This window comes from Anolis carolinensis, chromosome 3 (assembly GCF_035594765.1).
Source record: "Anolis carolinensis isolate JA03-04 chromosome 3, rAnoCar3.1.pri, whole genome shotgun sequence".
Lineage (NCBI taxonomy): Eukaryota > Metazoa > Chordata > Lepidosauria > Squamata > Dactyloidae > Anolis > Anolis carolinensis.
In genome coordinates this window covers 182,373,069-182,388,669 of record NC_085843.1, presented here as the reverse complement: position 1 = coordinate 182,388,669, position 15,601 = coordinate 182,373,069, and the positions used below count along the sequence as shown (strand labels likewise).

The window sequence follows — 15,601 nt, the reverse complement described above, 5'->3', positions numbered from 1 at the left end:
ACGGTAGCTATGCCCAGCCTTAAATTACTTGCTTCTTATCTGCTAGTAACAGAGCCACTATATGTTTTGTCACCATTTTTGTTAAATAGAATAAATGTCACCCAAATTAATTTCATCATTCTTAAATTAGCTTCTTAGTGTGATTTCTCTCTTCAGTCAAAAATTTATTTCCCACAAGAATTAAATTTCCTCTGTAATCTCTTTTATTTGCAAGAGGGAATTGAGAGGAGAATATTCAGGAACAAATGCTGTTTAATCCATCCTTTGCGTCGGTCAGATAACTTATTCTTCGTGAAGAATTAAACTTTCTAGAACAGAGCGGTATACTGTGGGGTGCTTCACTACACACATACTGAGTTTGGATTAAAGCATTTGTCTTTTTTCTACCCTTCCAGAGATATATTCCTCTTGTAGATACAAATCCATCTCTGTTCCTGAAACAAACAGTGAAGTTCTTGCTTTCAAGTACCACTGAGGATGCATCCAGACAGCCCCTTAGAAGCGGGAGCTCCCGCATTTTCAAGTGGGGGTCCAAACGACTCCCCACGTAAAAATGAATTCATTCACCACAAAGCAGGAAAACCCTGGGGGTCCAGAAGGAAAACCCTGCTTTGTAGCGAATTAATTTGTGGGTTTGATCCACAACTTCTTGAAAGGAGCGGGTCAAACCCACTATGGCCGCTGTCTGGACTGCCCCCTTAGAAGTTCTGGACCTCTGTGGGGGCAGTCCAGAAAACCTTATCACATTTTCCAGGCTGATTCAGCCTGGAAAACTGTGAGGGCACTAACCCCCCTCCACCCCCCCCCCAAGCCTTTAAAAATAAAATAACTTACCGAGCCAGCATTTCCCTGCTGCTGGCCCTTTCCTGGAGTGTAGGAATGACTCACCAGGATAAGGGGGGGATTGCTCTTGCCCCCCTTCTTCTGCTGTGTCATTGCTACATGCCAGAAGAGGGTCGGCAGCAGGGAAATGCCAGCCTGGTAAGTTATAAGTTTTGATGAGTCTTGGAAGGTACCCAGAGGACATCTAGACACTCCCCACAAAAAGTGCAGGCTTTTGGGGCCGGTGTGTGAACTACATTGTGCCCTGACCCAGGTTTTTTAAACCCGGGTTGACAACAGACTTTTCAGCTGTCTGGAACCACCCTGAGTGTGCACTGGGGTTCCTATCTTGACTCAATCTAAACAAGTATTGCTTTCTGGATCAGAGTTGCCAGGTATCCTTTATTATAAGGATTTAACTTTATTTGGAGTCTGCTTGACACTTTTTAGGATAAGACGAAGTAATTTTCTTTGTTTTACTAATGCCAGTGATTTCTTCTAAAATTGTCTTCCTTTTTGCCTTCTCCTACTAAAAAAATGTCCTTGCAGTTCAGCTGTTCCTCATGGTTCAGGATCTCATAGCTCCCTCTGGAACAAAAAATAAACTATTGTATTTCTTCAATTTGTAAAATGTAAGATGCACCTTAATTTCAGTACCACCATCAACCACCATCAACAACAAAAATACATAAGATACACTGCAATTCTAAGAAGCACCCCATTTTTAGAGATGTTTATGTAGGGGGGAAAGTGTGTCTTAGAATTGAAGAAATCCAGTATTAAAAACTCAGTTATTCATTATTGTTTGAATGCACTTTCCTTTTAATTTACCAAACATGAGGATTTTATATCAAAACAAGTTATATGCAACAACAACTTAGATGCAAACAACAAATGAGTATCAATCTGCAATGGGTGCCAATATTGCATTTTTTCCTGTTTACAGAATATTTCCATTTTGTTCCTGGGAAAACCCAGGGGGGTAATTCCTCGATGCACTACTAGGCTTTGAAATTTCCAAAAGTGTTCTACAGTGGCAGTGGGGGGACCTAGACATTTTGGCCTAAAAAACCTTTGTCTAGTTTTTAACATTGCTGCCAAATATTGTATTCATTATGGTGGAGGTCCATCAAGAGACTTTATACATGTGTTTCCATATGCAAACATGAACATGATGAATGATAAAAGGGACTAATTATGTATTTTGCATGTAAGATATTCTCTGGTTTGGTCATAGAGATACAATCATTTTACATCTTAGAAATTAGACAGAATGCAGTGGTTTAGACAATTTAGTTTGTTTTACAAGTTTTTAATCAGATACTGAAAGTATACCTTTTGAGATAGAATGTAATTGGGAAATGTGTTGAGGGTGTGGAAATATACTTCATTAGCAATGAAAAGAGCATATTACCCGAGAAATATTGCTGCAAAGAACTGTAAAGAAATGGCAGGCTGTGAAGGCAAATTTCTCCTTCAGGGTATGAAACACATTCTGTAGACACCTATTAGAGAATTCCAACAGAGGAAAACTCTCCTGTTTGCAATTTCTTTTTCTTTTTAGCTTTCCACTTTTTGAGATAGAAAGCTATCAAAATACTAGACCGTACAATTATGTCATGGTATACACCGAGAGGAACCATGAATTGGTATTACTTGCATGTCTGATCTCCTACTGGGATTGAGAACTATATACAAAGATCTACCATATCTTTCTCTCTCACTCTCATTTATTTTTAGATATTAATATAGACATATAGATGATAGATAGATAGATAGATAGATAGATAGATAGATAGATAGATAGATAGATAGATAGGGATAGGGATAGGGATAGGGATAGGGATAGGCAGGCAGGCAGGCAGGCAGACAGACAGACAGACAGACAGACAGACAATAAATATTTTAACAAATCCAAAAAATAGCTGTATAAAATTCAAGAAGGAGAAATTGGCTTCATACTAATGCTTCCCTAATGCCTTCCACTTTTTAAAATGAAGTCTTCTCCTCCGCTTATGTGTAAGAAATTAATAAATGATATACACAATGCATTAGCTCCTTTCCATCCCTTTGCTGACATACTGAATTAGTACTATTGTCGTATTTATATAATCTTTCCCTTCTTCTTTCTCAAAGCTCCACACTCTTTTTCTCTCTATACAAGTTAATTTCGAAGCATGACAAAGATTACAAGCCAGAGCTAAGCAGTGCAAACAAGGGCTTGCTTGACTTCCTAATGGTTCATATTCAGTTCTATGGGTAAGCTTTATTCACAAGCCAGTTTGTGTGGAAGTATTTGACTTAGTTGGCTTGAATCAAATTGATTAGGCCTGTTTGGTCAATGAGTACTTTTTGTTGTTTCAGTTTCAGAGCCTGGTGTTCAAGAGTTAACTGTGGTCTATAAAGTATACCATTGTGTGAAAGTTAGTAAGAAACACAGTTTCAATGCCAGCAATATTATGGAGGGAATTAATGCCTCACCAGAGGAAAATTGTATATTTTCCTCAGAAGTAACAAGGCTCAAAATATTAAAAAGGAACATTCCCCATCTGGTGAACATATAGCACCTCTCCTTTCCATGTGGAAGGAAAATGTACAACTTGGAGACTTACACTTGGTCACATTCAGCATAATGATGGACATTGGCTGTGCTGCACTTTTATGACTCTGTGGAGAGCTACTTTATTTTACTGCTGAGTTGAATGTTTTCCAGGTTAAGCTTTCACCTTGAGGGGCATGATGAAGACCAGCAACCTCATGTCCTTAAAAAAAAAGCATATATATGGTTTCTTTTCTGTTTGCAATTATTTCTTCATGTTTTTCCTTCTCCACATTGGCATTTGTTACTCTCTGTTTCATTCTACATTGAAACATCATGGAATCTCAAACCAGATATAGTGTCATCTCAACAATATCTACCCAGGTGTAGCTGTGTAAGGACAACACTACTTCTTTTAGTCATTTGTGTGATCTTAGTAAGAATCAAACAATTTTGACTTTTGTAGAGTCTACTGACCAACACACATTTTGGTACCTCGAATTTTACACCTGTTTCTGGGTATATTTGACCTGCTGATTCCAAAAATAGCACCAGTTTTCCTCTATAAGCTATAGTTTTTGACATACAGAACAAATGCCATATACCAGTCACTATCTGCTCACCCATACAAAACCACGATAGCCATATCTAGGTAACTAGAGATGATACTGTTTGTCCAATGCAATTTTCTAAATTAGTACTCCATATAATCTCATGAACAGGCCTAAAAACCAAGACAACAAGAAATTTGTTTCTTCTGGGTTGTGTTATTTGTTAAGGATATCTTTGTTTGCTATCTGTAGCTGCAGTAAAAGCATACAGTATTCAATTTTGAGGAAGAATTGCCAGAACAAAACTGCTATTATCCAGAATTTCCAGGGATAATTTGTACATATACATATAAACACTGTGGGAGTATATAGTCTCTAATCATCATCATCATCAACATCATCATCATCATCATCAATCTTTATTTAAACACAAGTAGTGCTGAATTTACCATTGTGCTTATGTGTGCTTAAGCACAGAGCCGTATTGGCCAGGGGAGCCCATTCTCCTTCCCCCGAAAACACAATTAATAATAATAATAATTTTATTCTTGTACCCCACCTCTATCTCCCCACAGGGCTCAGGGCAGCTTACAAATGCAAAAGAGTATACATACAAAAACATCAAACACCAAAAACACACAAATGAAAAATTAAAACATACTATTAAAAATCAAACCATTAATAAGACAAAGTTAAAATACATCAGTAAAAACATAAGGATGGGCTGATTTTGATTTTGTTTATGTGGTGCAATTCTAAATTTGAAGTCATTCTGTTTTGGAGTGATCCCAGGCATAATGATAGAGTTGATAGTCTATGGGAGTGTGCCACAAAGCAGGCAGTGTTGGCTTACTCAGCCTATCTCCTTCAGGGCCCAAGTAAGGGGCCACATAACTTAATTTGCACAGGGCCTCATTTGTCTTAAATCCAGCACTTAACACAAGTTTGCAGTTTTGATGTAATCCTAGATTCCTATCTGAGCTTTGGTGTCTAACCTCCTGTGATGGCCAGAAGTGCATTTGTACAATTAAAGCTAGTATACCAGCGGCACCTATTCCTGGGATCATCTTATCTGATTATAGTGACAAAAGTCTTTGTTACATTCTGGTTAGATTATTGTATGTTGTATGTTGGGCTGTCTTTGAAAAGTGCTCAGGATTTTTAATTGGCTCGAAGAATTGCAACTAGAATATTGATCAGAGATGGTAATAGGGAGTGCTTTGCTAGCTTGTTAGGCAGTTCCGCTGGCTAAGGTTCTGTTTCCAGGCACAATTAAAATTGATAGTTATGGCTTATCAAGCTGTATGTGACTTGTAATCTGCTAGCGAGCACAATTCAAAGTGCTGGCTTTAGCCTATGCAGCCCTAAATGGTTCTGGCCCAACTTACCTGTCCGAATGTATCTCTCCCTATGAACTGGTGAGAGCATTAAGATCTGTTGGGGAGGCCCTGCTCTCAGTCCCCCCTCCTTTGCAAGCATGATTGGTAGAGACAAGAGACAGGGCCTTCTCAGTGGTGGCTCCTCAGCTGTGTAACTCCCTCCGCAGTGACATCGAACTGCCCCTCTCCCTCCTAGTTTTCAGGAAAAAAGTCAAGACACGGCTGTGGGATCAGGCATTTGGATAGTGCAATAGTGAACTGGAATAATCATAGAAAGGTAGCAACACAAATGATGATTCCTGGACTAGGTATAATGGTTTTTAACAGTGTTATGGTACTTATATGTTTTTATGTATAAGATATACTGTATTTTACTTGCTGTATATGCAACATTGAATATTGGCATACTGTAAGCCACTCCGGGTCCCTTTTGGGGTGAGAGGGAACGGGATATAAATATAGCGAATAAATAAATAAATAAATGTGTCTATGTTATCTGTAGGCTATATTCTCCCATAAAAACATTGAGATCTTCTCCTGAAAGAATCCCTTTCCTCAGCAGCACCCTCACAGGCATGTTTGATGTGTGTTTACTCATACCCTGTTTTCCCGAAAATAAGACATCCCCGAAAAATAAGACCTAGTAGAAGTTTTGCTGACTTGCTAAATATAAGGCCTCCCCCGAAAGTAAGACCTAGCAAAGTTTTTGTTTGGAAGCATGTCCAGCGCCTGCCAAACAGAACACCAGAGCATGCAGGATTGGTAAATGTACATACCAGTTGTACATGGAAATAATGGTAGTAACAAGAAATTTTTGAAAGGATTCACAGTTTGTCTGGTTATGCTGGTTTGTGATGACAACTACTGTACATTATATAATAAATGTTCATTTTTTAGTTCAACAATAAATGTGAATTCTTCTTCATGGAAAAATAAGACATCCCCTGAAAATAAGACCTAGAACATTTTGGGAGCAGGAATTAATATAAGACACTGTCTTATTTTCGGGGAAACACAGTAGGTAAATGTGATGAAAGTTTTAGTCTTACTCATTATTACTTTTTTGGCAACAGTTGTTGGCATAAATTAGTGTATCCTTTAATAGTGTAAAATCATTATAACATTGAATTTGTTATTGATCTCTTTAACTTTCACTCATAGGCAGTATCTTTCCAGAACATATACATTGTTCATGCAAGAAATGGAATATTGTAAATGGTCCTTTAAAATAGAACAATATTTGTAAAATCTCCGCAAAAGTGCTGAAAATGCAAATAATGCTCAGTATTCCAAACACTAATGTTTAAAAGTTTTTTTTATTTCTCTGAAAGTTAAGCTTTGTTTTTGCACTACTAAAAATATTTGTGGATACACTGAAGAGCATCTCTTGAACATTGCTTCAGTCTGAAGCAAGGATTGTCAACTTCCCCTTAATGAGGGTTTTTCCTTCTTATAACAGCTCAATTATTCAAATGCAAACACTCTTGAGATGATTACCCATTTGTGTCAGTTCACCCAAGCTGTCAGAGGCTGGCTTATCCTCTTTACAGCAGTCCCCCCACCCTTATTTTCAAATTTATTTTAAAGTCCTTCACATTAATCATTTACACTAAATAGCCATCCTGCCAAACACCTTTTTCCCAGAGAAACTGAAAAACATTGTTTCATTAATTTAAAAAAAAGAAAAATGGGAGTAAAAGTTTGATGGTAACTTGCTATGTTGATAGTTTAAAATTCAAAATCTGACATGTTCTACTTTGAACAAGCATAGCAAACTCAATCGCAATCACATCATCTGCTACTTGTCACTCCAGCCCCATCTACACTGTCATATAGTGCAGTTTCATAATGCAGTTAAACTGTTTTATGAAGCTGCATTATATGGCAGTGTAAATGGTGCCACAGGTTTCTGGCATCTTCTTGTCATAGTTTTTAACAATTTCCTCCTTTCATACGGGAAGCATGCTATTTTACTTCTGCTCTGCTGCTGTTTGCTCTCCAACCCACATAATAATCCAAAAAGGATTAAATCAGATGAAAATACAAGCCCATGTAACAAATCAGTTTACTTCCTATTAACCCATATTTTAAAATAGCAAGGCTCTTTAGATTATATGCAATTTCTCTTTTGAAACAGTTTCATATTCAGTACAGCTTCCCCATCCTGCTCATTAACAAAGTTTACTAGGCATCATTTCAATTTACTTTCTTTTTTTTTGACACTGAAATATCTTCATTTTCCCCAAAGAAACAAACATATTCTTTTTAGTGCACCTAAGAAACACTAATCGGGATGTTAAAAATGCTTGTTAAAGTTCACATTCTTTTTTTTTAGGTGTCTCAACATTTGACAACACTTGAGACACCTCACCAAAGAAAAGGGGACCACCCAGAAGATTCTTATCACTTTACGACTTTTGGGGGAAACGTTTATTTGCAGAAAATAGACATGATCTTTCTGTATAGGAGATAAACTTCAGTGTAGAAAACATATATTTTGTACAAAAAAACTTGTGTCTACAGAAAACAAATGCAGGAGAACTGCACTTAATTTGTGCATGTGGATGCAGGAAGCCATACATTTGTTACAACTTGATAAATTTTACTCAAGTCATGTATTTGTGCATATTTGATAGATTCTATTCAATTTGTGCCGATTGAACCCTCTGTAGAAAACATATATTTCTTTTATGTTTTATATGTATAAAACTCAGCAAATACTGTGCTCAGGTCAGTGAGTTATAGGTATGGTATAATTTCTGCACATAAAATTCATGTAATTTTATGTGCAATTTATGTGTAATTTTTCCAACTTAAATCATACAGTAACAATAGTGCTGAAAAATAGATCTTAATTCTAGGGATGTAAATCTTCATGAATTTCATGTTGATACTAATTTTAGCAATTTTCTTTCTTCTTCAATACATTTTCCAAAATTGCATAGTTTTTGAAGATTATTCTTCATAATTTGGTAATTTTATGCAAAAATGTGTATATAGTGAGGGTTTTTTCCACAGAAAACAATACAGAAATCTTGCTTTCTGTACAGAAAATAATGATAGATGTTCAAAAACACCATGTACAGTTTTCCAGAACAATTCTGAAAAGTAAAGAGCTTTTCTGCAGAAAACACAATATTTCTGTGTAAACATGTTCTTTTGTATAGATAATGCAATTTCTTGTGCAGAAGGTGCTATAGCTGAGGAATTATTCTGCACCTCATTCATACCTGGTAATATTTCTGCTGTTTTCTGCATTAAAAACCCCCATATGTGAATTTTGCAAACCATACATTCTTGTCAGTGCAGATTTCTAACCATCAGTGTAGCACTTGTGTAACATTTTTTCAACTTAGTCACAACAGAAGTTATACTTTTCTTGCTACTGGAATTTAAATATTGTTACGTGTTTTTATTGCTTTTTGTTCCTTGGTCCTGACATGGCCAATAAGGGAAGTGGTCTCTACCTGCACTGAAATCCTTCAATAACATCTTAACTCACAACATCTTAGACAGAATGTAAGCCTATTATTCTAACATCACCATTTTTTTCTTGTGCCGTTTTAAATGACTTTGCATGATGAAAAAGACAGTGAAACTTTAAAGATTATATACTGTATTTTATATTTTGGGGTCAGCCCAATAAAGGTATTAAGACATACCCTTTTCATCTCTATCTAATTCAGTTCAGGCAAAAATATGAAGTATTGTCAGGAGTGGAATGGGGATATGCATGCAATTTCAGCTTTCAATGAAGATCTGAAGAGGGTTTCTAAACATGTTTAGGTGACCTAGGAATCCTGATATGAATGTTTGCCCAAGTGTTTGGTTGTTTCTAAGCACATTCTGCTGAACACTTTAGAAATCGATTTTAGACCTTTACACAAAAAAAATCCAAATCTAAAGAACAGTCCACATGCATGGGGGACAGGACCCCCATGCTCCCCCACATAGGCACTTTTAGACCTTCTATGTTTAAAATCATTCCTGAATATAATTTATGGATATTCAAGTATTTATGGAATTAGTAATCCCTTATGACATTTTGTTAATGTTCACAATACTCTTGACTTCTCTTACAATACTCCATCTGTCTCTTTTGACCACCCTTCCACTTGGCCATAGCAAAAGGAAAATGGGACACTAAGGCTAAAGTAGAAGGGGTATGGAACGGAGAATTTGCTATTCCCAGTAGCTCCGCTAGGCAATTGACTTCACTTTTGCTTCTCTTCTTTTTGCTTTGTTGTACTCTATTTAAGATCATTATTTGAAGACAATTGTGTGGACAACTATTCACCCCTCCTTCCCAAGCATGATGAATACAACTGTTGTTTTATTTGTTCATATTCCTAATCATTCCTCTTTTTCTTTTTGGGGACTATCTTGTTTTGTTTTGCATTTAATTTTTAGATAACCCATAAGACACTGTGCTTTCTTTGTAGATGTTAAATAATGGATCCCTAAAACAGGTAAACTATTGTTGTTTCTAGGTGAGGAAGAGAATCTGTATGTTACTGAAATATGTTATATTACAGTTTGGCTTTGAGCCATACTGGTAGTGAAGTTATAGAGGATAGACAGACGGGTTTGCAGAAGAATAGGAAATTGTTGGAGACATGCTTGGGAAGGAGGGGGGAATAGTTTTAAAATATTCCTTGATTATTCCATTATTACAAGCTCAAATGCAATATCCGTGAAGGAAGATAAGAGCCTATGCAAGGCAAGAGCAAGTTGTTTATACATAGGGCATGGGGGCAAAGAAAAGTATTAAGCATTGGAACATGGATTTATTAAAAGATTTTGGGGAGGATCTTGAACTAAATCTATTAAAACCTTAGTTCAAAGGAGATGCTTAGTACAAGGAAATGACTCCATGCATGGCCTTTATACACAATAATTTAAGACTGATTTATAGCATCATTGCACAGAAAAAATATTATAACAATAATTTTGTTGGAAGAATGTTAAGCGCATCTTTATGAAAAGCCAGTGTTGTGCAAACACTCCTCTTTCTTGTCTTGTTCTCTTATTGCTTTGTAGCGTGTGCAGCATCCAGGTCACAGCCAGTGCAAACCAGACAAGCTTAAGCCGTGATGAGTGATATTGGGAGGTGGGGGTGGAATTGTGCGGATCTGGATTGTCTCAAGCATAGACCCCAAGCAGGGATCTAGGGCTGTCAAAAACATAGTGGGTCTGTAGGGAGAAATCCTGCAATGAATGTCTATAGAGATTGCAAGTGAGTAGATCCAGATGAGGCCACCTTGACAAAGGTATTAGGTGTAGCAGGACATGCTGGTGTTACAAACACAGCGGCACTTATGTGCTTTCTAAGCAAATGTTTCTCATTTCTTTCTTCATCCTTCCACATTTTCCTTTGTTTGTTAAGTTGGATTGGGTGTCTGGTGCTGAAACAATTTAATCCATGTCTGCAAAGTGAAGCAAAGAGAACCCATTATTGTTTTCCTTTGTCACTGATTGCTTTATTGTTTTTGTCTGCCTTTTTCTTCCTTATAGAAGTTTTATTTAGCAATTGTAACTGTAATATTTTACATGTGTTACTTTGCCTTTCATCACAAAAATACTTTGCAGACAAGACAGACATAGCTGTGTTTGCCCAACCCAAGTGGGTTCATATTCTAGCCTTTGCTAGAACAGGTTGTAGCTGTAGCACTGCACATTCTCTTTCAACTTCCTCTTTATTTGTGTCAAAACATGTAATGAACATATATTCTATTTATGACTTCCTGTGTTATTTATTTACAATGTGTTCAAATGAATCCAATGTTTCTGTCTTAAGATCCTTGCACAATGACTATGTAATGGAGTTCAAAGCCAACTGGAGACCACGAGTGCCACAAAATACACACCACCAATGCACATAGCAGCACAAATCCCAAGGAAGTCAAAATGTGATGCAGCAGATGCCAGTGTATCTCAGATCCAGGGTAAAATTGACTCCGCAAAAGGCGAAGCACATTGTAGATACCCACCCCTGTTAAAGCACAATAAAGTATCTCAAAGAAGGGCTGGCAAAATGCTACAAAATACAGGGAAGTCGAGGGCTAATCAACTTCTTGGCAGGGCTAACTTATTTCCTTCACTCCTACCTATCACTTTCCTTTTCTTTCACCCCTTATGCTTCTGGTGTACTGAAGCGCATCTTTCCCCAGAAATGGGGGGGGAAAAAATCTTCAAAGCAGTTTGAAGCCAGTTTCTGTGGTAAATGTAGTCCCCTTCCTGGCCTCAGACTGGTTCCAGGCATAGCAATCTGAAATTACTACCACACCCCACACTCCCCGCACAGCAAAACCAGTTTCTCCCAAAATGGTACAAAACCAGATTATAGTATCAATGTAAAAGCACCCTTAGATGGCCATCAGGAAACAAATCTATATATATAAAAGGGTAATGGAATTTCAGCCTAGGACAAAACAACAAAACTACACATCCCAGAAACACTAAACTTGGCAGCACCACCCCTCATCCATGCCTCTACGTTCATACAACAAAAAGAAAACAAAATTAAAGTCCAAATTAGAGGGAGAGGGAGAATTGTTTTTATCCAATTGCTGCCAGTTAGAAGGCTAAGCTCCGCCCACTTTGGTCTCCTAGCAACCCACTCAGCCCAGAGGACAGGCAGAGTTAGGCCTCACTTAGGCCTCTTCCACACTGCCTATAAAATACAGATTATCTGATTTTAACTGGATTATATGGCAGTGTAGACTCAAGGCCCTTCCACACAGCTATATAACCCATTTATAATGGACTTAATGTAAGGTAAAACCTTTACCCTTTACCTTAACTACCACCAATTCCTCAATACTTTTATTTCCCATACCACCATACTTCGCCACAGCAACGCGTGGCCGGGCACAGCTAGTTACTTAATAAAAATGAAAGATAACACAAGGGCCATGTTTGGACATCACAGCATGAAAAATTCTCAACCATTCTGGCTATTGATAGATAGAGGCAACATCCTTGTGTTTGTTTGACTGGTTCCTCCCACTTACAGCAGGTGTGACTCCCAAAGCCAGCTGTTGCTGATGCTTTGTCATGTTTCTCTTCTAAAAAACAAGAAGTATGGCTCACAGTTCATCCCCAATTGGGTTTTTTTAAATCTTTTCATTTTTGAATAGCGACAATGTCAAACCCTGTAGCATTTAGATACAGTGGGGGGGGGGGGAGTATTTAGTCAGATACCAATTGTACAAATTCTCCCACTTAAAAAGATGAGAGAGGCCTGCAATTGACATCATAGGTAGACCTCAACTATGAGAGACAACATGAGAAAACACCTCCAGAAAATCACATTGTCTGATTTTTCACGAATTTATTTGCAAATTATTTGCACCCAAAATGTTTCTCTACTTCTGCTTTGGCAGAATCTGGCAGAGGAGCTACTGCTTGAGAGCTCCAAGCTTTTAGAGGTTTTACCTATGTCCCTCTTGACCCTACTGGCCTTTCTTCTTCTACATCAGATAACTAGTCACTAACCATGGTTAGGAATTAGTGATGGGTATCTCCCTAGGGTAGGTCCAAGCATCAGGAAATAGGATTTTTGATTTCAGCCCTAAATTCCTTGATGGGAAAATCATAATGTTCCATCACTACCACCTCCTTTTGTGGAAAGATTTTTACTATGAGTTTGTTCTGGATTACACTAAATTTGTTGAAGCACACATGCAATATTTGCATTTGCTTGTATTTTGTTTAGAGATGCTACAATAGAAATTCGGAGCAATAGTCATAGTATTACTGTATTTTTCTTTGTGTCCCATTTTTATTTTATTTTTTACATTAAAATGAATTTAAGGTATATTGTGTAACATTTTCAATCTCTTTCTTAGCAGACCATTATTTCTCTTGAAGCCCAGAGGTAGGCCTGCTGTCACAGTATACAAGTAATTTAGTGCAAACAGAAATTATTTTAAAGTCATATTAATGGTCTATCTTAATGGTCTATCATATTAATGGAAATGGGGATAATGACATGAAAGCAAAATGGTATTTTCCTGCTGATAAGGTTGTTGAAAACTGAAAACGGTCAATGTAAACAGTGAAGAAAAGGTACCTAATGGTCTGAATGAAACAACAGATACTGGAATATTGTTCACTATTGTATGTAATTTGGGTTCCACTTTCTGAAGCTCCAATGTGTATAAATGACTACAAATATTATTATACTACACTGTTAACTGGCAACGAAGGTCCGCATAGTGAAAGCAATGGTATTCCCTATAGTAACCTTTGGATGCGACAGCTGGACCATAAGGAAGGCTGAGCAAAGGAAGATAGATACTTTTGAACTCTGGTGCTGGAGGAAAATCCTGAGAGTGCCTTGGACCGCAAGAAGATCCAACCAGTCCATCCTCCAGGAAATAATGCCCGGCTGCTCACTGAAGGGAAGGATATTAGAGGCAAAGCTGAAGTATTTTGGCCACATCATGAAGAGACAGGAAAGCTTGGAAAAGATCACGATGCTGGGGAAAATGGAAGGAAAAAGGAAGAGAAGCTGACCAAGAACAAGATGGATGGACGGTATCATTGAAGTGACTGGGTTGACCTTAAAGGAATTGGGGGTGGTGACGGCCGACAGGGAGCTGTGGCGTGGAATGGTCTATGAGGTCACAAAGAGTCGGAGACGACTAAATGACTGAGCAGCAGCACACTGTTAACGTGTTGCTCTTTCACTTTAAAGACCCCATCACATTAGTAATTTTCAGTGTCCTAGGATGCTTGCAGCACGCTGGGAGGACGGAGTCTGCCAGATGCCATCAGTTGACACGCAGCTATTTCCAGCAGGGCTCTGACCTTCCAGCATGCTACAAGCATCATGGGACACTGAAAAGAGAACATGTGAGGCCTTCCATGTTCTCATAGAGAAGAATGGTGCTATCACAGGAGAAAGCTGGGCAGCGATACTTCCCCTTGTGGGATGGGTAAATGGATGATGCGGGCGATGCAGAGCATGGAGCGATGGGTTCCCCTGCTGTCCACCGGATTCGCCACAATGCATAACCAGTCCCCCACTGATGCCCATAAATTAGGCCTCAATGTGATGAGGTCCTAAATCCTATGGTTTTCTCCTGTAGAATTCTGAGGTTTCTGAGACCCAGGACCTCTCTAGATGAGAATTTTAATGGCCCCTCTCCAAACTGCAGACTTTAGGATTTCACAAGATTTAAAGTAGAGTAGTAGTGTTATTGTACGTCTTTCGGGCTGTGTGGCCATGTTCCAGAAGTATTCTCTCCTGATGTTTCGCCCACATCTATGGCAGGCATCCTCAGAGGTTGTGAGGCATCTGAGGATGACTGCCATAGATGTGGGTGAAACATCAGGAGAGAATACTTCTGGAACATGGCCACACAGCCCGAAAGACATACAACAACCCTGTGATCCATGAAAGCCTTCGACAACACATGGAATAGTAGTGTTTTAACAGTGTAATAATAATAATAACAGTAGTAGTAATAATTGTATTTCTTACCTGCTTCCTCTTCACTTTGATTTGGAATGTATTTCTTATTAACAGAACACCTTTTCTTAGCAATCAGCATGCTGTTTTGATATGACTATGCCATCTTTGCATCTTGTCTTACTCCTTTTTGTATTTCCCTCATGAAGATATGGATTTAAAACGTTGATATTTAAGCATACAAATTTCTATGCACACATCATGAAGACAATCATCTGGAACTCAGTTGCTTGATACAAGGATCATTGGGATGACTGATACCATTCTGCATAGTGTATTCAAGTGCCTTATGACGCTTATAGACTCAACAGCCCAGAATGGAACTCTGCCCAGTTTGTTCCAGTAAAAAAGATTTCATCCCAGTGCACAATTCAATTTCTGTGATTACAGTCCCTGGCCCCATTTACACGGCCATATAATGCAGTTTCATAATACAATTTAACTGTATTATATGAATCTACAATGCCATAAAAAAGAGAAAGGTAAAGATTTCCCCTGATGTTAAGTTCAGTCGTGACTGACTCTGGGGGTTGGTGCTCATCTCCATTTCTAAGCCGAAGAGCCGACGTTGTCCGTAGACACCTCCAAGGTCATGTGGTCGGCATGACTGCATGGAGCGCCGTTACCTTCCCGCCGTTACCTTCCCACCTATTGATCTACTCACATTGGCATGTTTTCGAACTGCTAGGTTGGCAGGAGCTGGAGCTAACAGCGGCCGCTCCCGCCACTCCCGGGGTTTGAACCTGGGACCTTTTGGTCTCCAGCTCAGTGCTTTAACGCACTTCGCCACCGGGGTTCCAATGTAATGCATGTAATGCAGTTAAACTGCATT

The 15,601-nt window shown here is 38.4% G+C and overlaps 1 protein-coding gene and 1 long non-coding RNA gene across 3 annotated transcripts in view; one reads left to right on the top strand and one right to left on the bottom strand.

Annotated features, from left to right (window-relative positions):
• lrmda (leucine rich melanocyte differentiation associated) overlaps positions 1 to 15,601 on the top strand; it is a 973,974-nt gene that overhangs the window by 925,032 nt on the left and 33,341 nt on the right. The window lies entirely within an intron of this gene.
• The window catches only part of LOC103279402 (uncharacterized), a 206,049-nt gene continuing 191,461 nt past the window's right edge, over positions 1,014 to 15,601 (bottom strand). Inside the window, exon 4 of the long non-coding RNA XR_506760.3 lies at positions 1,014 to 1,410. This is a non-coding gene — a long non-coding RNA (uncharacterized LOC103279402). The remainder of the gene's footprint in view (positions 1,411 to 15,601) is intronic.